The sequence below is a fragment of the Ranitomeya imitator genome, chromosome 4, assembly GCF_032444005.1.
Source record: "Ranitomeya imitator isolate aRanImi1 chromosome 4, aRanImi1.pri, whole genome shotgun sequence".
In the NCBI taxonomy this organism is placed as follows: Eukaryota; Metazoa; Chordata; class Amphibia; order Anura; family Dendrobatidae; genus Ranitomeya; species Ranitomeya imitator.
In genome coordinates this window covers 682,015,968-682,035,663 of record NC_091285.1, presented here as the reverse complement: position 1 = coordinate 682,035,663, position 19,696 = coordinate 682,015,968, and the positions used below count along the sequence as shown (strand labels likewise).

Sequence of the window (19,696 nt, the reverse complement as noted above, 5' to 3'; positions counted from 1 at the left end):
GATTCTTGGGTAAAGATTGAAACGGAAACTGCGTAATCCTACTGACAATAGAATAGCTCAACGTTGTTGTCATGTGTCAGCGCAGTGTTTGAAAAGTGTTTTATTTAAATGATATAGATTAATATCTTATCAACAATACTTTGATGAGAAATATCATTTGGGAATTGAGTTCAAAACATAAAATAATCCATGCCGGGAACAGCCAATACTTTGTTCATGCCATTGTCTTCTTTGAATTTCTTAGAGAAGAGGGCTTATTACTAGATATTTAATTTTAAACTGGAAATCAATGAATCCGAATGTGATGATTTTAATTCAGCCCTGTTTATGTCTTTTCTAAACTGTGATTAAAAGTAGCAAATTTCCAGATGGGGTCCATATATTATCTCATGCACTTTTCATGTGAAGTATTGGAGCAAACATGCTTTTCAACTGACCTTGTGCACAATGGTAGCGCTTCTGACTCCATTAAAGAAGGCTGCGTGTTGATATCACATCAGGGTCGAGAAGCTCTTTCATCTTTTCATAACTTCATCGATGCTTGTGTTAAGATTGAAAACGGAAACTGAGTAATTCCACTGACAATAGAAAAATTCGACTTTGTTGCCACCTGTAGGCAAAGTGTTTAAAAATGTGTTTTATTTAAGTTATGTAGATTACCATCTTATCAACAATACTGTGATGAAAAATATCATTTGGGAATTGAGTTCAAAACATAAAAAAAATAATCCTTGCCGGGAACAGCTAACACTTTGTTCATGCCATTGTCATCTTTGAATTTGTATTAAAAGAGAGTTTATTATTAGATTTTAAATTTTAAACTGGAAATCCCTGAATCAGAATGTCATGATCTTAATTCATCCTTGTTTATATCTTTTCCAAAATTGGAGTAAAAGTTGCAAGTTTCCTGATGGCTTCCAGATATTATCTCGTGCACTTTTCATGAGAAGTATTGGGCGTACATGCTTTTCAACTGGCCTCGTGGCGCAACGGTAGTGCGTCTGACTCCAGATCAGAAAGTCGCGTGTTCAAATCACGTCGGGGTTAAGTAACTCTATCATCTTTTCATAACTTAATCGATGCTTGGGTAAAGATTGAAACGGAAACTGCGTAATCCTACTGACAGTAGAATAGCTCAACGTTGTTGTCATGTGTCAGCGCAGTGTTTGAAAAGTGTTTTATTTAAATGATATAGATTAATATCCTATCAACAATACTTTGATGAGAAATATCATTTGGGAATTGAGTTCAAAACATAAAAAAATCCATGCCGGGAACAGCCAATACGTTGTTCATGCCATTGTCTTCTTTGAATTTCTTAGAGAAGAGGGCTTATTACTAGATATTTAATTTTAAACTGGAAATCAATGAATCCGAATGTGATGATTTTAATTCAGCCCTGTTTATGTCTTTTCTAAACTGTGATTAAAAGTAGCAAATTTCCAGATGGGGTCCATATATTATCTCATGCACTTTTCATGTGAAGTATTGGAGCAAACATGCTTTTCAACTGACCTTGTGCACAATGGTTGCGCTTCTGACTCCATTAAAGAAGGCTGCGTGTTGATATCACATCAGGGTCGAGAAGCTCTTTCATCTTTTCATAACTTCATCGATGCTTGTGTTAAGATTGAAAACGGAAACTGAGTAATTCCACTGACAATAGAAAAATTCGACTTTGTTGCCACCTGTAGGCAAAGTGTTTAAAAATGTGTTTTATTTAAGTTATGTAGATTAACATCTTATCAACAATACTGTGATGAAAAATATCATTTGGAAACTGAGTTCAAAACATAAAAAAAATAATCCTTGCCGGGAACAGCTAACACTTTGTTCATGCCATTGTCATCTTTGAATTTGTAAGAAAAGAGAGTTTATTATTAGATTTTAAATTTTAAACTGGAAATCACTGAATCCGAATGTCATGATCTTAATTCATCCTTGTTTATATCTTTTCCAAAATTGGAGTAAAAGTTGCAAGTTTCCTGATGGCTTCCAGATATTATCTCGTGCACTTTTCATGAGAAGTATTGGGCGTACATGCTTTTCAACTGGCCTCGTGGCGCATCGGTAGCGCGTCTGACTCCAGATCAGAAGGTTGCATGTTCAAATCACGTCGGGGTCAAGTAACTCTATCATCTTTTCATAACTTAATTGATTCTTGGGTAAAGATTGAAACGGAAACTGCGTAATCCTACTGACAATAGAATAGCTCAACGTTGTTGTCATGTGTCAGCGCAGTGTTTGAAAAGTGTTTTATTTAAATGATATAGATTAATATCTTATCAACAATACTTTGATGAGAAATATCATTTGGGAATTGAGTTCAAAACATAAAATAATCCATGCCGGGAACAGCCAATACTTTGTTCATGCCATTGTCTTCTTTGAATTTCTTAGAGAAGAGGGCTTATTACTAGATATTTAATTTTAAACTGGAAATCAATGAATCCGAATGTGATGATTTTAATTCAGCCCTGTTTATGTCTTTTCTAAACTGTGATTAAAAGTAGCAAATTTCCAGATGGGGTCCATATATTATCTCATGCACTTTTCATGTGAAGTATTGGAGCAAACATGCTTTTCAACTGACCTTGTGCACAATGGTAGCGCTTCTGACTCCATTAAAGAAGGCTGCGTGTTGATATCACATCAGGGTCGAGAAGCTCTTTCATCTTTTCATAACTTCATCGATGCTTGTGTTAAGATTGAAAACGGAAACTGAGTAATTCCACTGACAATAGAAAAATTCGACTTTGTTGCCACCTGTAGGCAAAGTGTTTAAAAATGTGTTTTATTTAAGTTATGTAGATTACCATCTTATCAACAATACTGTGATGAAAAATATCATTTGGGAATTGAGTTCAAAACATAAAAAAAATAATCCTTGCCGGGAACAGCTAACACTTTGTTCATGCCATTGTCATCTTTGAATTTGTATTAAAAGAGAGTTTATTATTAGATTTTAAATTTTAAACTGGAAATCCCTGAATCAGAATGTCGTGATCTTAATTCATCCTTGTTTATATCTTTTCCAAAATTGGAGTAAAAGTTGCAAGTTTCCTGATGGCTTCCAGATATTATCTCGTGCACTTTTCATGAGAAGTATTGGGCGTACATGCTTTTCAACTGACCTCGTGGCGCATCGGTAGCGCGTCTGACTTCAGATCAGAAGGTTGCGTGTTCAAATCACGTCGGGGTCAAGTAACTCTATCATCTTTTCATAACTTAATCGATGCTTGGGTAAAGATTGAAACGGAAACTGCGTAATCCTACTGACAATAGAATAGCTCAACGTTGTTGTCATGTGTCAGCGCAGTGTTTGAAAAGTGTTTTATTTAAATGATATAGATTAATATCTTATCAACAATACTTTGATGAGAAATATCATTTGGGAATTGAGTTCAAAACATAAAAAAATCCATGCCGGGAACAGCCAATACTTTGTTCATGCCATTGTCTTCTTTGAATTTCTTAGAGAAGAGGGCTTATTACTAGATATTTAATTTTAAACTGGAAATCAATCAATCCGAATGTGATGATTTTAATTCAGCCCTGTTTATGTTTTTTCTAAACTGTGATTAAAAGTAGCAAATTTCCAGATGGTGTCCATATATTATCTCATGCACTTTTCATATGAAGTATTGGAGCAAACATGCTTTTCAACTGACCTTGTGCACAATGGTATCGCTTCTGACTCCATTAAAGAAGGCTGCGTGTTGATATCACATCAGGGTCAAGAAGCTCTTTCATCTTTTCATAACTTCATCGATGCTTGTGTTAAGATTGAAAACGGAAACTGAGTAATTCCACTGACAATAGAAAAATTCGACTTTGTTGCCACCTGTAGGCAAAGTGTTTAAAAATGTGTTTTATTTAAGTTATGTAGATTACCATCTTATCAACAATACTGTGATGAAAAATATCATTTGGGAATTGAGTTCAAAACATAAAAAAAAATAATCCTTGCCGGGAACAGCTAACACTTTGTTCATGCCATTGTCATCTTTGAATTTGTAAGAAAAGAGAGTTTATTATTAGATTTTAAATTTTAAACTGGAAATCCCTGAATCCGAAAGTCATGATCTTAATTCATCCTTGTTTATATCTTTTCCAAAATTGGAGTAAAAGTTGCAAGTTTCCTGAAGGCTTCCAAATATTATCTCGTGCACTTTTCATGAGAAGTATTGGGCGTACATGCTTTCCAACTGACCTCGTGGCGCAATGGTAGCGCGTCTGACTCCAGATCAGAAAATTGCGTGTTCAAATCACGTCGGGGTCAATTAACTCTATCATTTTTTCATAACTTAATCGATGCTTGGGTAAAGATTGAAACGGAAACTGCGTAATCCTACTGACAATAGAATAGCTCAACGTTGTTGTCATGTGTCAGCGCAGTGTTTGAAAAGTGTTTTATTTAAATGATATAGATTAATATCTTATCAACAATACTTTGATGAGAAATATCATTTGGGAATTGAGTTCAAAACATAAAAAAATCCATGCCGGGAACAGCCAATACTTTGTTCATGCCATTGTCTTCTTTGAATTTCTTAGAGAAGAGGGCTTATTACTAGATATTTAATTTTAAACTGGAAATCAATGAATCCGAATGTGATGATTTTAATTCAGCCCTGTTTATGTTTTTTCTAAACTGTGATTAAAAGTAGCAAATTTCCAGATGGTGTCCATATATTATCTCATGCACTTTTCATGTGAAGTATTGGAGCCAACATGCTTTTCAACTGACCTTGTGCACAATGTTAGCGCTTCTGACTCCATTAAAGAAGGCTGCGTGTTGATATCACATCAGGGTCGAGAAGCTCTTTCATCTTTTCATAACTTCATCGATGCTTGTGTTAAGATTGAAAACGGAAACTAAGTAATTCCACTGACAATAGAAAAATTCGACTTTGTTGCCACCTGTAGGCAAAGTGTTTAAAAATGTGTTTTATTTAAGTTATGTAGATTACCATCTTATCAACAATACTGTGATGAAAAATATAATTTGGGAATTGAGTTCAAAACATAAAAAAAATAATCCTTGCCGGGAACAGCTAACACTTTGTTCATGCCATTGTCATCTTTGAATTTGTAAGAAAAGAGAGTTTATTATTAGATTTTAAATTTTAAACTGGAAATCCCTGAATCAGAATGTCATGATCTTAATTCATCCTTGTTTATATCTTTTCCAAAATGGGAGTAAAAGTTGCAAGTTTCCTGATGGCTTCCAGATATTATCTCGTGCACTTTTCATGAGAAGTATTGGGCATACATGCTTTTCAACTGACCTCGTGGCGCAACTGTGGTGCGTCTGACTCCAGATCAGAAGGTTGCGTGTTCAAATCACATCGGGGTCAAGTAACTCTATCATCTTTTCATAACTTAATCGATGCTTGGGTAAAGATTGAAACGGAAACTGCGTAATCCTACTGACAATAGAATAGCTCAACGTTGTTGTCATGTGTCAGCGCAGTGTTTGAAAAGTGTTTTATTTAAATGATATAGATTAATATCTTATCAACAATACTTTGATGAGAAATATAATTTGGGAATAGAGTTTAAAACATTAAAAAATCCATGCCGGGAACAGCCAATACTTTGTTCATGCCATTGTCTTCTTTGAATTTCTTAGAGAAGAGGGCTTACTACTAGATATTTAATTTTAAACTGGAAATCAATGAATCCGAATGTGATGATTTTAATTCAGCCCTGTTTATGTCTTTTCTAAACTGTGATTAAAAGTAGCAAATTTCCAGATGGGGTCCATATATTATCTCATGCACTTTTCATGTGAAGTATTGGAGCAAACATGCTTTTCAACTGACCTTGTGCACAATGGTAGCGCTTCTGACTCCATTAAAGAAGGCTGCGTGTTGATATCACATCAGGGTCGAGAAGCTCTTTCATCTTTTCATAACTTCATCGATGCTTGTGTTAAAATTGAAAACGGAAACTGAGTAATTCCACTGACAATAGAAAAATTCGACTTTGTTGCCACCTGTAGGCAAAGTGTTTAAAAATGTGTTTTATTTAAGTTATGTAGATTAACATCTTATCAACAATACTGTGATGAAAAATATCATTTGGAAATTGAGTTCAAAACATAAAAAAAATAATCCTTGCCGGGAACAGCTAACACTTTGTTCATGCCATTGTCATCTTTGAATTTGTAAGAAAAGAGAGTTTATTATTAGATTATAAATTTTAAACTGGAAATCCCTGATTCAGAATGTCATGATCTTAATTCATCCTTGTTTATATCTTTTCCAAAATGGGAGTAAAAGTTGCAATTTTCCTGATGGCTTCCAAATATTATCTCGTGCACTTTTTATGAGAAGTATTGGGCGTACATTCTTTTCAACTGACCTCGTGGTGCAACGGTAGCGCGTCTGACTCCACATCAGAAGGTTGCGTGTTCAAATCACGTCGGGGTTAAGTAACTCTATCATCTTTTCATAACTTAATCGATGCTTGGGTAAAGATTGAAACGGAAACTGCGTAATCCTACTGACGATAGAATAGCTCAACGTTGTTGTCATGTGTCAGCGCAGTGTTTGTAAAGTGTTTTATTTAAATGATATAGATTAATATCTTATCAACAATATTTTGATGAGAAATATCATTTGGGAATTGAGTTCAAAACATAAAAAAATCCATGCCGGGAACAGCCAATACTTTGTTCATGCCATTGTCTTCTTTGAATTTCTTAGAGAAGAGGGCTTATTACTAGATATTTAATTTTAAACCGGAAATCAATGAATCCGAATGTGATGATTTTAATTCAGCCCTGTTTATGTCTTTTCTAAACTGTGATTAAAAGTAGCAAATTTCCAGATGGGGTCCATATATTATCTCATGCACTTTTCATGTGAAGTATTGGAGCAAACATGCTTTTTAACTGACCTTGTGCACAATGGTAGCGCTTCTGACTCCATTAAAGAAGGCTGCGTGTTGATATCACATCAGGGTCGAGAAGCTCTTTCATCTTTTCATAACTTCATCGATGCTTGTGTTAAGATTGAAAACGGAAACTGAGTAATTCCACTGACAATAGAAAAATTCGACTTTGTTGCCACCTGTAGGCAAAGTGTTTAAAAATGTGTTTTATTTAAGTTATGTAGATTAACATCTTATCAACAATACTGTGATGAAAAATATCATTTGGAAATTGAGTTCAAAACATAAAAAAAATAATCCTTGCCGGGAACAGCTAACACTTTGTTCATGCCATTGTCATCTTTGAATTTGTAAGAAAAGAGAGTTTATTATTAGATTTTAAATTTTAAACTGGAAATCCCTGATTCAGAATGTCATGATCTTAATTCATCCTTGTTTATATCTTTTCCAAAATGGGAGTAAAAGTTGCAAGTTTCCTGATGGCTTCCAGATATTATCTCGTGCACTTTTCATGAGAAGTATTGGGTGTACATGCTTTTCAACTGACTTCGTGGCGCAAAGGTAGCGCGTCTGACTCCAGATCAGAAGGTTGCGTGTTCAAATCACGTCGGGGTCAAGTAACTCTATCGTCTTTTCATAACTTAATCGATGCTTGGGTAAAGATTGAAACGGAAACTGCGTAATCCTACTGACAATAGAATAGCTCAAGGTTGTTGTCATGTGTCAGCGCAGTGTTTGAAAAGTGTTTTATTTAAATGATATAGATAAATATCTTATCAACAATACTTTGATGAGAAATATCATTTGGGAATAGAGTTCAAAACATAAAAAAATCCATGCCGGGAACAGCCAATACTTTGTTCATGCCATTGTCTTCTTTGAATTTCTTAGAGAAGAGGGCTTATTACTAGATATTTAATTTTAAACTGGAAATCAATGAATCCGAATGTGATGATTTTAATTCAGCCCTGTTTATGTTTTTTCTAAACTGTGATTAAAAGTAGCAAATTTCCAGATGGGGTCCATATATTATCTCATGCACTTTTCATGTGAAGTATTGGAGCCAACATGCTTTTCAACTGACCTTGTGCACAATGTTAGCGCTTCTGACTCCATTAAAGAAGGCTGCGTGTTGATATCACATTAGGATCGAGAAGCTCTTTCATCTTTTCATAACTTCATCGATGCTTGTGTTAAGATTGAAACGGAAACTGCGTAATCCTACTGACAATAGAATAGCTCAACGTTGTTGTCATGTGTCAGCGCAGTGTTTGAAAAGTGTTTTATTTAAATGATATAGATTAATATCTTATCAACAATACTTTGATGAGAAATATCATTTGGGAATTGAGTTCAAAACATAAAATAATCCATGCCGGGAACAGCCAATACTTTGTTCATGCCATTGTCTTCTTTGAATTTCTTAGAGAAGAGGGCTTATTACTAGATATTTAATTTTAAACTGGAAATCAATGAATCCGAATGTGATGATTTTAATTCAGCCCTGTTTATGTCTTTTCTAAACTGTGATTAAAAGTAGCAAATTTCCAGATGGGGTCCATATATTATCTCATGCACTTTTCATGTGAAGTATTGGAGCAAACATGCTTTTCAACTGACCTTGTGCACAATGGTAGCGCTTCTGACTCCATTAAAGAAGGCTGCGTGTTGATATCACATCAGGGTCGAGAAGCTCTTTCATCTTTTCATAACTTCATCGATGCTTGTGTTAAGATTGAAAACGGAAACTGAGTAATTCCACTGACAATAGAAAAATTCGACTTTGTTGCCACCTGTAGGCAAAGTGTTTAAAAATGTGTTTTATTTAAGTTATGTAGATTACCATCTTATCAACAATACTGTGATGAAAAATATCATTTGGGAATTGAGTTCAAAACATAAAAAAAATAATCCTTGCCGGGAACAGCTAACACTTTGTTCATGCCATTGTCATCTTTGAATTTGTATTAAAAGAGAGTTTATTATTAGATTTTAAATTTTAAACTGGAAATCCCTGAATCAGAATGTCATGATCTTAATTCATCCTTGTTTATATCTTTTCCAAAATTGGAGTAAAAGTTGCAAGTTTCCTGATGGCTTCCAGATATTATCTCGTGCACTTTTCATGAGAAGTATTGGGCGTACATGCTTTTCAACTGACCTCGTGGCGCATCGGTAGCGCGTCTGACTTCAGATCAGAAGGTTGCGTGTTCAAATCACGTCGGGGTCAAGTAACTCTATCATCTTTTCATAACTTAATCGATGCTTGGGTAAAGATTGAAACGGAAACTGCGTAATCCTACTGACAATAGAATAGCTCAACGTTGTTGTCATGTGTCAGCGCAGTGTTTGAAAAGTGTTTTATTTAAATGATATAGATTAATATCTTATCAACAATACTTTGATGAGAAATATCATTTGGGAATTGAGTTCAAAACATAAAAAAATCCATGCCGGGAACAGCCAATACTTTGTTCATGCCATTGTCTTCTTTGAATTTCTTAGAGAAGAGGGCTTATTACTAGATATTTAATTTTAAACTGGAAATCAATCAATCCGAATGTGATGATTTTAATTCAGCCCTGTTTATGTTTTTTCTAAACTGTGATTAAAAGTAGCAAATTTCCAGATGGTGTCCATATATTATCTCATGCACTTTTCATATGAAGTATTGGAGCAAACATGCTTTTCAACTGACCTTGTGCACAATGGTATCGCTTCTGACTCCATTAAAGAAGGCTGCGTGTTGATATCACATCAGGGTCAAGAAGCTCTTTCATCTTTTCATAACTTCATCGATGCTTGTGTTAAGATTGAAAACGGAAACTGAGTAATTCCACTGACAATAGAAAAATTCGACTTTGTTGCCACCTGTAGGCAAAGTGTTTAAAAATGTGTTTTATTTAAGTTATGTAGATTACCATCTTATCAACAATACTGTGATGAAAAATATCATTTGGGAATTGAGTTCAAAACATAAAAAAAAATAATCCTTGCCGGGAACAGCTAACACTTTGTTCATGCCATTGTCATCTTTGAATTTGTAAGAAAAGAGAGTTTATTATTAGATTTTAAATTTTAAACTGGAAATCCCTGAATCCGAAAGTCATGATCTTAATTCATCCTTGTTTATATCTTTTCCAAAATTGGAGTAAAAGTTGCAAGTTTCCTGAAGGCTTCCAAATATTATCTCGTGCACTTTTCATGAGAAGTATTGGGCGTACATGCTTTTCAACTGACCTCGTGGCGCAATGGTAGCGCGTCTGACTCCAGATCAGAAAATTGCGTGTTCAAATCACGTCGGGGTCAATTAACTCTATCCTTTTTTCATAACTTAATCGATGCTTGGGTAAAGATTGAAACGGAAACTGCGTAATCCTACTGACAATAGAATAGCTCAACGTTGTTGTCATGTGTCAGCGCAGTGTTTGAAAAGTGTTTTATTTAAATGATATAGATTAATATCTTATCAACAATACTTTGATGAGAAATATCATTTGGGAATTGAGTTCAAAACATAAAAAAATCCATGCCGGGAACAGCCAATACTTTGTTCATGCCATTGTCTTCTTTGAATTTCTTAGAGAAGAGGGCTTATTACTAGATATTTAATTTTAAACTGGAAATCAATGAATCCGAATGTGATGATTTTAATTCAGCCCTGTTTATGTTTTTTCTAAACTGTGATTAAAAGTAGCAAATTTCCAGATGGTGTCCATATATTATCTCATGCACTTTTCATGTGAAGTATTGGAGCCAACATGCTTTTCAACTGACCTTGTGCACAATGTTAGCGCTTCTGACTCCATTAAAGAAGGCTGCGTGTTGATATCACATCAGGGTCGAGAAGCTCTTTCATCTTTTCATAACTTCATCGATGCTTGTGTTAAGATTGAAAACGGAAACTAAGTAATTCCACTGACAATAGAAAAATTCGACTTTGTTGCCACCTGTAGGCAAAGTGTTTAAAAATGTGTTTTATTTAAGTTATGTAGATTACCATCTTATCAACAATACTGTGATGAAAAATATAATTTGGGAATTGAGTTCAAAACATAAAAAAAATAATCCTTGCCGGGAACAGCTAACACTTTGTTCATGCCATTGTCATCTTTGAATTTGTAAGAAAAGAGAGTTTATTATTAGATTTTAAATTTTAAACTGGAAATCCCTGAATCAGAATGTCATGATCTTAATTCATCCTTGTTTATATCTTTTCCAAAATGGGAGTAAAAGTTGCAAGTTTCCTGATGGCTTCCAGATATTATCTCGTGCACTTTTCATGAGAAGTATTGGGCATACATGCTTTTCAACTGACCTCGTGGCGCAACTGTGGTGCGTCTGACTCCAGATCAGAAGGTTGCGTGTTCAAATCACGTCGGGGTCAAGTAACTCTATCATCTTTTCATAACTTAATCGATGCTTGGGTAAAGATTGAAACGGAAACTGCGTAATCCTACTGACAATAGAATAGCTCAACGTTGTTGTCATGTGTCAGCGCAGTGTTTGAAAAGTGTTTTATTTAAATGATATAGATTAATATCTTATCAACAATACTTTGATGAGAAATATAATTTGGGAATAGAGTTTAAAACATTAAAAAATCCATGCCGGGAACAGCCAATACTTTGTTCATGCCATTGTCTTCTTTGAATTTCTTAGAGAAGAGGGCTTACTACTAGATATTTAATTTTAAACTGGAAATCAATGAATCCGAATGTGATGATTTTAATTCAGCCCTGTTTATGTCTTTTCTAAACTGTGATTAAAAGTAGCAAATTTCCAGATGGGGTCCATATATTATCTCATGCACTTTTCATGTGAAGTATTGGAGCAAACATGCTTTTCAACTGACCTTGTGCACAATGGTAGCGCTTCTGACTCCATTAAAGAAGGCTGCGTGTTGATATCACATCAGGGTCGAGAAGCTCTTTCATCTTTTCATAACTTCATCGATGCTTGTGTTAAAATTGAAAACGGAAACTGAGTAATTCCACTGACAATAGAAAAATTCGACTTTGTTGCCACCTGTAGGCAAAGTGTTTAAAAATGTGTTTTATTTAAGTTATGTAGATTAACATCTTATCAACAATACTGTGATGAAAAATATCATTTGGAAATTGAGTTCAAAACATAAAAAAAATAATCCTTGCCGGGAACAGCTAACACTTTGTTCATGCCATTGTCATCTTTGAATTTGTAAGAAAAGAGAGTTTATTATTAGATTATAAATTTTAAACTGGAAATCCCTGATTCAGAATGTCATGATCTTAATTCATCCTTGTTTATATCTTTTCCAAAATGGGAGTAAAAGTTGCAATTTTCCTGATGGCTTCCAAATATTATCTCGTGCACTTTTTATGAGAAGTATTGGGCGTACATTCTTTTCAACTGACCTCGTGGTGCAACGGTAGCGCGTCTGACTCCACATCAGAAGGTTGCGTGTTCAAATCACGTCGGGGTTAAGTAACTCTATCATCTTTTCATAACTTAATCGATGCTTGGGTAAAGATTGAAACGGAAACTGCGTAATCCTACTGACGATAGAATAGCTCAACGTTGTTGTCATGTGTCAGCGCAGTGTTTGTAAAGTGTTTTATTTAAATGATATAGATTAATATCTTATCAACAATATTTTGATGAGAAATATCATTTGGGAATTGAGTTCAAAACATAAAAAAATCCATGCCGGGAACAGCCAATACTTTGTTCATGCCATTGTCTTCTTTGAATTTCTTAGAGAAGAGGGCTTATTACTAGATATTTAATTTTAAACCGGAAATCAATGAATCCGAATGTGATGATTTTAATTCAGCCCTGTTTATGTCTTTTCTAAACTGTGATTAAAAGTAGCAAATTTCCAGATGGGGTCCATATATTATCTCATGCACTTTTCATGTGAAGTATTGGAGCAAACATGCTTTTTAACTGACCTTGTGCACAATGGTAGCGCTTCTGACTCCATTAAAGAAGGCTGCGTGTTGATATCACATCAGGGTCGAGAAGCTCTTTCATCTTTTCATAACTTCATCGATGCTTGTGTTAAGATTGAAAACGGAAACTGAGTAATTCCACTGACAATAGAAAAATTCGACTTTGTTGCCACCTGTAGGCAAAGTGTTTAAAAATGTGTTTTATTTAAGTTATGTAGATTAACATCTTATCAACAATACTGTGATGAAAAATATCATTTGGAAATTGAGTTCAAAACATAAAAAAAATAATCCTTGCCGGGAACAGCTAACACTTTGTTCATGCCATTGTCATCTTTGAATTTGTAAGAAAAGAGAGTTTATTATTAGATTTTAAATTTTAAACTGGAAATCCCTGATTCAGAATGTCATGATCTTAATTCATCCTTGTTTATATCTTTTCCAAAATGGGAGTAAAAGTTGCAAGTTTCCTGATGGCTTCCAGATATTATCTCGTGCACTTTTCATGAGAAGTATTGGGTGTACATGCTTTTCAACTGACTTCGTGGCGCAAAGGTAGCGCGTCTGACTCCAGATCAGAAGGTTGCGTGTTCAAATCACGTCGGGGTCAAGTAACTCTATCGTCTTTTCATAACTTAATCGATGCTTGGGTAAAGATTGAAACGGAAACTGCGTAATCCTACTGACAATAGAATAGCTCAAGGTTGTTGTCATGTGTCAGCGCAGTGTTTGAAAAGTGTTTTATTTAAATGATATAGATAAATATCTTATCAACAATACTTTGATGAGAAATATCATTTGGGAATAGAGTTCAAAACATAAAAAAATCCATGCCGGGAACAGCCAATACTTTGTTCATGCCATTGTCTTCTTTGAATTTCTTAGAGAAGAGGGCTTATTACTAGATATTTAATTTTAAACTGGAAATCAATGAATCTGAATGTGATGATTTTAATTCAGCCCTGTTTATGTCTTTTCTAAACTGTGATTAAAAGTAGCAAATTTCCAGATGGGGTCCATATATTATCTCATGCACTTTTCATGTGATTAATACAATCCAACTAGGGGTCTCAGTTATATCATTGTGTCAACAAAGTTCTATAGAAATCCAACACATCAGTCTTTCACTAATAACAAGAAAAGACCAAAACACAATATTTGCCATAATAGAATTATCATAATGTTTATTAATAATTAAAAAATAAAACAAAAAATAAGTAAATAAGAAGAACAATTCTCCCAGATAGCGGAACGGATTTTATAACATGGCCACAAAACAAAAAACACACCTGAAAATGTCTAGGGCTCACTGCTAAAGACAGCCTGTGTGATTAAATAAACCTGTCAGCTGGACACCAAAATCTCACATGCGTCCTGCTTAACAATGACAGGAGGTGTTATATACCCTGAATGCTGCACCTGATTTTGTCACCGCCCGAAGCATATGACTCACACCTAAGCAGCCCCACAGTAAACACCTAAATCAGTGCCAAAGACACGCTGACCAAAGTGAGCAACACATAACTTACATAGTGTATTGAAGAGCCCGTTTCCGTTCCTTTACCCCGACGCGCGTTTCGTAACACTTCCTCAGGGGGCGTGTCGGGGTAGAGGGACGCCGGACTTATATACAAAACCACCGCCAATCAGAGCTAAAGAGCAGGACACTAGCGTCTGTGTAGTCCTGGAAACTGGAAAGCGCTGACCGCATCTGCCGCGCACCGGAAATGACCTCATCATCCCCTGGCGGTGGACCGCAAACACCCAGGCGCTCAATAATGAGCGCTGTGCGTGTCAGCCAGTCCCGAGTGCCGGAGATGTACGAGGTCAGTGCCCAGCCAGACGGAAGGCAGCGCATGTCACCAGACTAACACAGACGTATAATATGCAGAGAATCTATACCGCTTATACAAAAATCCTGTTTATAATAAATAAGTATGTACAATTAAAAACCCTACCCTAGCTAAGAGTAATGAATAGATACATATATATTCCATATATACATAAATAAATAATACACAATCCCTATTGTAATATAAAGTGCCATGAATAACAGTACATAATAAATAAAGTGCAAAATACTATACTGATTACTATAAAATGTTAGCCTAGATCTATAATTATTTATAAAGAATTAATCAATCCTAAATAAGTAAAGTGCCAAGTAGAGATGTACTATGAAAAATCAAAATTCATAACAAAACATCTAAGATTGTAATCAATATGTTATATTAATATATTATATATGTAAAGTGTTAAAAAAGACTAAATAAAACTAGTGGAAAACATAAAGTGAATAACTATGTATGTACATTTACATCTACATAAAAATACATATGGAATAAATACGTGGGGTAATAACAGGAAATAAATGACAATATCTCGTATAAAAATTATTAGATGTCTTCAATCTTGAAAGATGTATCAACATTTCGACTACTCTGCTCCAATTGATGTCCCGAAACAGCTTAGGTGGAGGAAGAATATTGCACAAAGTCCAGGTATCATAGTATAGATATAATATAAGAACTAGAAAAGAAGAAAAAACTGTTAAAATCCTAAAATACCATCACCATTCAATGTCCCAAAACCCCTAAAAAATACACTAAGCCCATATATTGGTATTAATCTAAAAAGGCTGAAAAACCAAAATTCTCTTTGAGACCTTGAGGGGCTATGCTCCCCAGTCTATATATCCACTTACTTTCCAACCTCGCCAAATTTTTTGCCAAATTCCCACCTCTAGATCCCATCTGAACAATGTCAATGCCTTTTATTCTTAGCAAGCTCGAATTACTGTTATGATGTTCAAAAAAGTGCCTGGGTATCTTTTTAAGCACTGACGGATCATCTGCTGTTTTGCTTCTATCGATATCCCTAACGTGCTCCCTCGTACGGATTCGAAGCTCCCTGGTTGTTAGTCCAATATATATTTTGCCACATGGACACTGGGCACAGTAAACCACACCTTTGGTGGCACATGAAATGTAATGCCTAATTGAGTATGTTCTACTCCCTTTGGCATCTGTAAAGGTTTGACTTTTTGGCATATTCTCGCACGCCTTACAATGACCGCAGGGGTAAAAACCTTTAGTATCCAACCATGTTCCTTTTTTCTCTTTTGTTGGCTCATAGTGGCTATGCACCAGGATATCTTTCAAATTTTTTGCCCTTCTAGCCGTAATGAGGGGAGAAGGAGGCAGACATTTTTTTAAGAATCGGGTCCGTCAGCAAAATTTGCCAATGTTTTCGGACAATTTGACAGAATTGTGGCCATTTGTTGTTATAAGTGGTGATTAGACGTGGATGAAAGTTCTCTTCTGAATCATTTCCATGATTATTTTTGTACAGCAGATCATTCCTAGGTTTATGTTTAGCATTCTGATATCCCTTTCTAATATCTTTGCAGCTATATCCTCTACTTTTGAATCTGGAACACAGTTCCTTTGCTTGTCGTTCAAATGAATGTTCATTTGAGCATATATACGTTTTACTCTAAGGAACTGCCCCATCGGGATTCCTTTAACAACTGAAGGGGGATGGGACGAGGTTGCATGCAACAGTGTATTTGTTGCAGTTGCTTTTCTAAATACCTCTGTTGATACATTTCCATTAGCCGATACGTTTACCTGGAGATCAAGAAAATCCAAATTTGCTGCTTTGTAAGTCAATTTAATATTGAGATTATTGTTGTTTAGAACCGCCATGAGTGCTTCTAACTGATGCCTGGGGCCCTCCCAAATGAACCACACATCATCGATATAACGCATCCAATGATGTATGCTATCGATGCCGGAATCAGAATGTCATGATCTTAATTCATCCTTGTTTATATCTTTTCCAAAATGGGAGTAAAAGTTGCAAGTTTCCTGATGGCTTCCAGATATTATCTCGTGCACTTTTCATGAGAAGTATTGGGCGTACAGGCTTTTCAACTGACCTCGTGGCGCAACGGTAGCGCGTCTGACTCCAGATCAGAAAGTTGCGTGTTCAAATCACGTCGGGGTCAAGTAACTCTATCATCTTTTCATAACTTAATCGATGCTTGGGTAAAGATTGAAACGGAAACTGCGTAATCCTTCTGACAATAGAATAGCTCAACGTTGTTGTCATGTGTCAGCGCAGTGTTTGAAAAGTGTTTTATTTAAATGATATAGATTAATATCTTATCAACAATACTTTGATAAGAAATATCATTTGGGAATTGAGTTCAAAACATAAAAAAATCCATGCCGGGAACAGCCAATACTTTGTTCATGCCATTGTCTTCTTTGAATTTCTTAGAGAAGAGGGCTTATTACTAGATATTTAATTTTAAACTGGAAATCAATGAATCCGAATGTGATGATTTTAATTCAGCCCTGTTTATGTCTTTTCTAAACTGTGATTAAAAGTAGCAAATTTCCAGATGGGGTCCATATATTATCTCATGCACTTTTCATGTGAAGTATTGGAGCAAACATGCTTTTCAACTGACCTTGTGCACAATGGTAGCGCTTCTGACTCCATTAAAGAAGGCTGCGTGTTGATATCACATCAGGGTCGAGAAGCTCTTTCATCTTTTCATAACTTCATTGATGCTTGTGTTAAGACTGAAAACGGAAACTGAGTAATTCCACTGACAATAGAAAAATTCGACTTTGTTGCCACCTGTAGGCAAAGTGTTTAAAAATGTGTTTTATTTAAGTTATGTAGATTAACATCTTATCAACAATACTGTGATGAAAAATATCATTTGGGAATTGAGTTCAAAACATAAAAAAAATAATCCTTGCCGGGAACAGCTAACACTTTGTTCATGCCATTGTCATCTTTGAATTTGTAAGAAAAGAGAGTTTATTATTAGATTTTAAATTTTAAACTGGAAATCCCTGAATCAGAATGTCACGATCTTAATTCATCCTTGTTTATATTTTTTCCAAAATGGGAGTAAAAGGTGCAAGTTTCCTGATGGCTTCCAGATATTATCTCGTGCACTTTTCATGAGAAGTATTGGGCGTACATGCTTTTCAACTGAACTCGTGGCGCAACTGTAGCGCGCCTGACTCCAGATCAGAAGGTTGCAAGTTCAAATCACGTCTGAGTCAAGTAACTCTATCATCTACTCATAACTTAATCGATGCTTGGGTAAAGATTGAAACGGAAACTGCGTAATCCTACTGACAATAGAATAGCTCAACGTTGTTGTCATGTGTCAGCGCAGTGTTTTATTTAAATGATATAGATTAATATCTTATCAACAATACTTTGATGAGAAATATCATTTGGGAATTGAGTTCAAAACATAAAAAAATCCATGCCGGGTACAGCCAATACTTTGTTCATGCCATTGTCTTCTTTGAATTTCTAAGAGAAGAGGGCTTATTACTAGATATTTAATTTTAAACTGGAAATCAATGAATCCGAATGTGATGATTTTAATTCAGCCCTGTTTATGTCTTTTCTAAACTGTGATTAAAAGTAGCAAATTTCCAGATGGGGTCCATATATTATCTCAGGCACTTTTCATGTGAAGTATTGGAGCAAACATGCTTTTCAACTGACCTTGTGCACAATGGTAGCGCTTCTAACTCCATTAAAGAAGGCTGCGTGTTGATATCACATCAGGGTCGAGAAGCTCTTTCATCTTTTCATAACTTCATCGTTGCTTGTGTTAAGATTGAAAACGGAAACTGAGTAATTCCACTCACAATAGAAAAATTCGACTTTGTTGCCACCTGTAGGCAAAGCGTTTAAAAATGTGTTTTATTTAAGTTATGTAGATTAACATCTTATCAACAATACTGTGATGAAAAATATCATTTGGGAATTGAGTTCAAAACATAAAAAAAATAATCCTTGCCGGGAACAGCTAACACTTTGTTCATGCCATTGTCATCTTTGAATTTGTAAGAAAAGAGAGTTTATTATTAGATTTTAAATTTTAAACTGGAATTCCCTGAATCAGAATGTCATGATCTTAATTCTTCCTTGTTTATATCTTTTCCAAAATGGGGGTAAAAGTTGCAAGTTTCCTGATGGCTTCCAGATATTATCTCGTGCACTTTTCATGAGAAATATTGGGCGTACATGCTTTTCAACTGACCTCGTGGCGCAACGGTAGCGCGTCTGATTCCAGATCAGAAGGTTGTGTGTTCAAATCACATCGAGGTCAAATAACATCTTTTCATAACTTAATCGATGCTTGGGTAAAGATTGAAATGGAAAATGTGTAATCCTACTGACAATAGAATAGCTCAACGTTGTTGTCATGTGTCAGCGCAGTGTTTGAGAATTGTTTTATTTAAATGATATAGATTAATATCTTATCAACAATACTTTGATGAGAAATATCATTTGGGAATTGAGTTCAAAACATAAAAAGATCCATGCCGGGAACAGCCAATACTTTGGTCATGCCATTGTCTTCTTTGAATTTCTTAGAGAAGAGGGCTTATTACTAGAGTTGAGTGACCTTGACCTTTTTAGAGTCGAGCCGGGTTTCGCGAAACCCGACTATCTCAAAAGTCGGGTCGAGTGAAATCGGCCGATTATGACGTAAAATCGGGATCGACCGAAACACGAAACCCAATGCAAGTCAATGGGGCAGCATAGTCGGCAGTGAGTGGGGGCCAGGAAAACACCTAGAGTGCCCATTTTAATGTCAAAACCATCCATTCTTCTTAATGAAGCTTGTCAAGCGTAATTTACCTTATAATAATTGGAAGGCATTTGAAATTGGGGGTCATTTGGCTAAAGTTGTGGTGGGTAGGGCTGGTTCAAGTAATTAGTGGGCCCAGGAAATCTGGACCACGTCACGGCAGTGGAGCAGGGAGAGGTAAGTATTTCAACTTTGCAAGTGCTGTGAACCTGAGCAAGCAGGG

General features: G+C 35.4%; 10 non-coding genes across 10 annotated transcripts; all 10 read left to right on the top strand.

The window, feature by feature from the left end:
• The first annotated feature begins 975 nt into the window (after positions 1-975).
• Positions 976-1,047, top strand: TRNAW-CCA (transfer RNA tryptophan (anticodon CCA)). The gene has a single exon. It is a non-coding gene; the product is annotated as a tRNA-Trp (tRNA).
• A 1,006-nt stretch (positions 1,048-2,053) lies between these two features.
• Positions 2,054-2,125, top strand: TRNAW-CCA (transfer RNA tryptophan (anticodon CCA)). Its single transcript has one exon. It is a non-coding gene; the product is annotated as a tRNA-Trp (tRNA).
• A 2,085-nt stretch (positions 2,126-4,210) lies between these two features.
• Positions 4,211-4,282, top strand: TRNAW-CCA (transfer RNA tryptophan (anticodon CCA)). The gene has a single exon. It is a non-coding gene; the product is annotated as a tRNA-Trp (tRNA).
• A 2,084-nt stretch (positions 4,283-6,366) lies between these two features.
• Positions 6,367-6,438, top strand: TRNAW-CCA (transfer RNA tryptophan (anticodon CCA)). Its single transcript has one exon. It is a non-coding gene; the product is annotated as a tRNA-Trp (tRNA).
• Positions 6,439-7,444: 1,006 nt separating this feature from the next.
• On the top strand, positions 7,445-7,516 carry TRNAW-CCA (transfer RNA tryptophan (anticodon CCA)). The gene has a single exon. It is a non-coding gene; the product is annotated as a tRNA-Trp (tRNA).
• Positions 7,517-10,137: 2,621 nt separating this feature from the next.
• On the top strand, positions 10,138-10,209 carry TRNAW-CCA (transfer RNA tryptophan (anticodon CCA)). The gene has a single exon. It is a non-coding gene; the product is annotated as a tRNA-Trp (tRNA).
• A 2,084-nt stretch (positions 10,210-12,293) lies between these two features.
• On the top strand, positions 12,294-12,365 carry TRNAW-CCA (transfer RNA tryptophan (anticodon CCA)). Its single transcript has one exon. It is a non-coding gene; the product is annotated as a tRNA-Trp (tRNA).
• A 1,006-nt stretch (positions 12,366-13,371) lies between these two features.
• Positions 13,372-13,443, top strand: TRNAW-CCA (transfer RNA tryptophan (anticodon CCA)). Its single transcript has one exon. It is a non-coding gene; the product is annotated as a tRNA-Trp (tRNA).
• A 3,327-nt stretch (positions 13,444-16,770) lies between these two features.
• TRNAW-CCA (transfer RNA tryptophan (anticodon CCA)) lies at positions 16,771-16,842 on the top strand. Its single transcript has one exon. It is a non-coding gene; the product is annotated as a tRNA-Trp (tRNA).
• A 2,073-nt stretch (positions 16,843-18,915) lies between these two features.
• Positions 18,916-18,987, top strand: TRNAW-CCA (transfer RNA tryptophan (anticodon CCA)). Its single transcript has one exon. It is a non-coding gene; the product is annotated as a tRNA-Trp (tRNA).
• Positions 18,988-19,696: the final 709 nt, after the last annotated feature.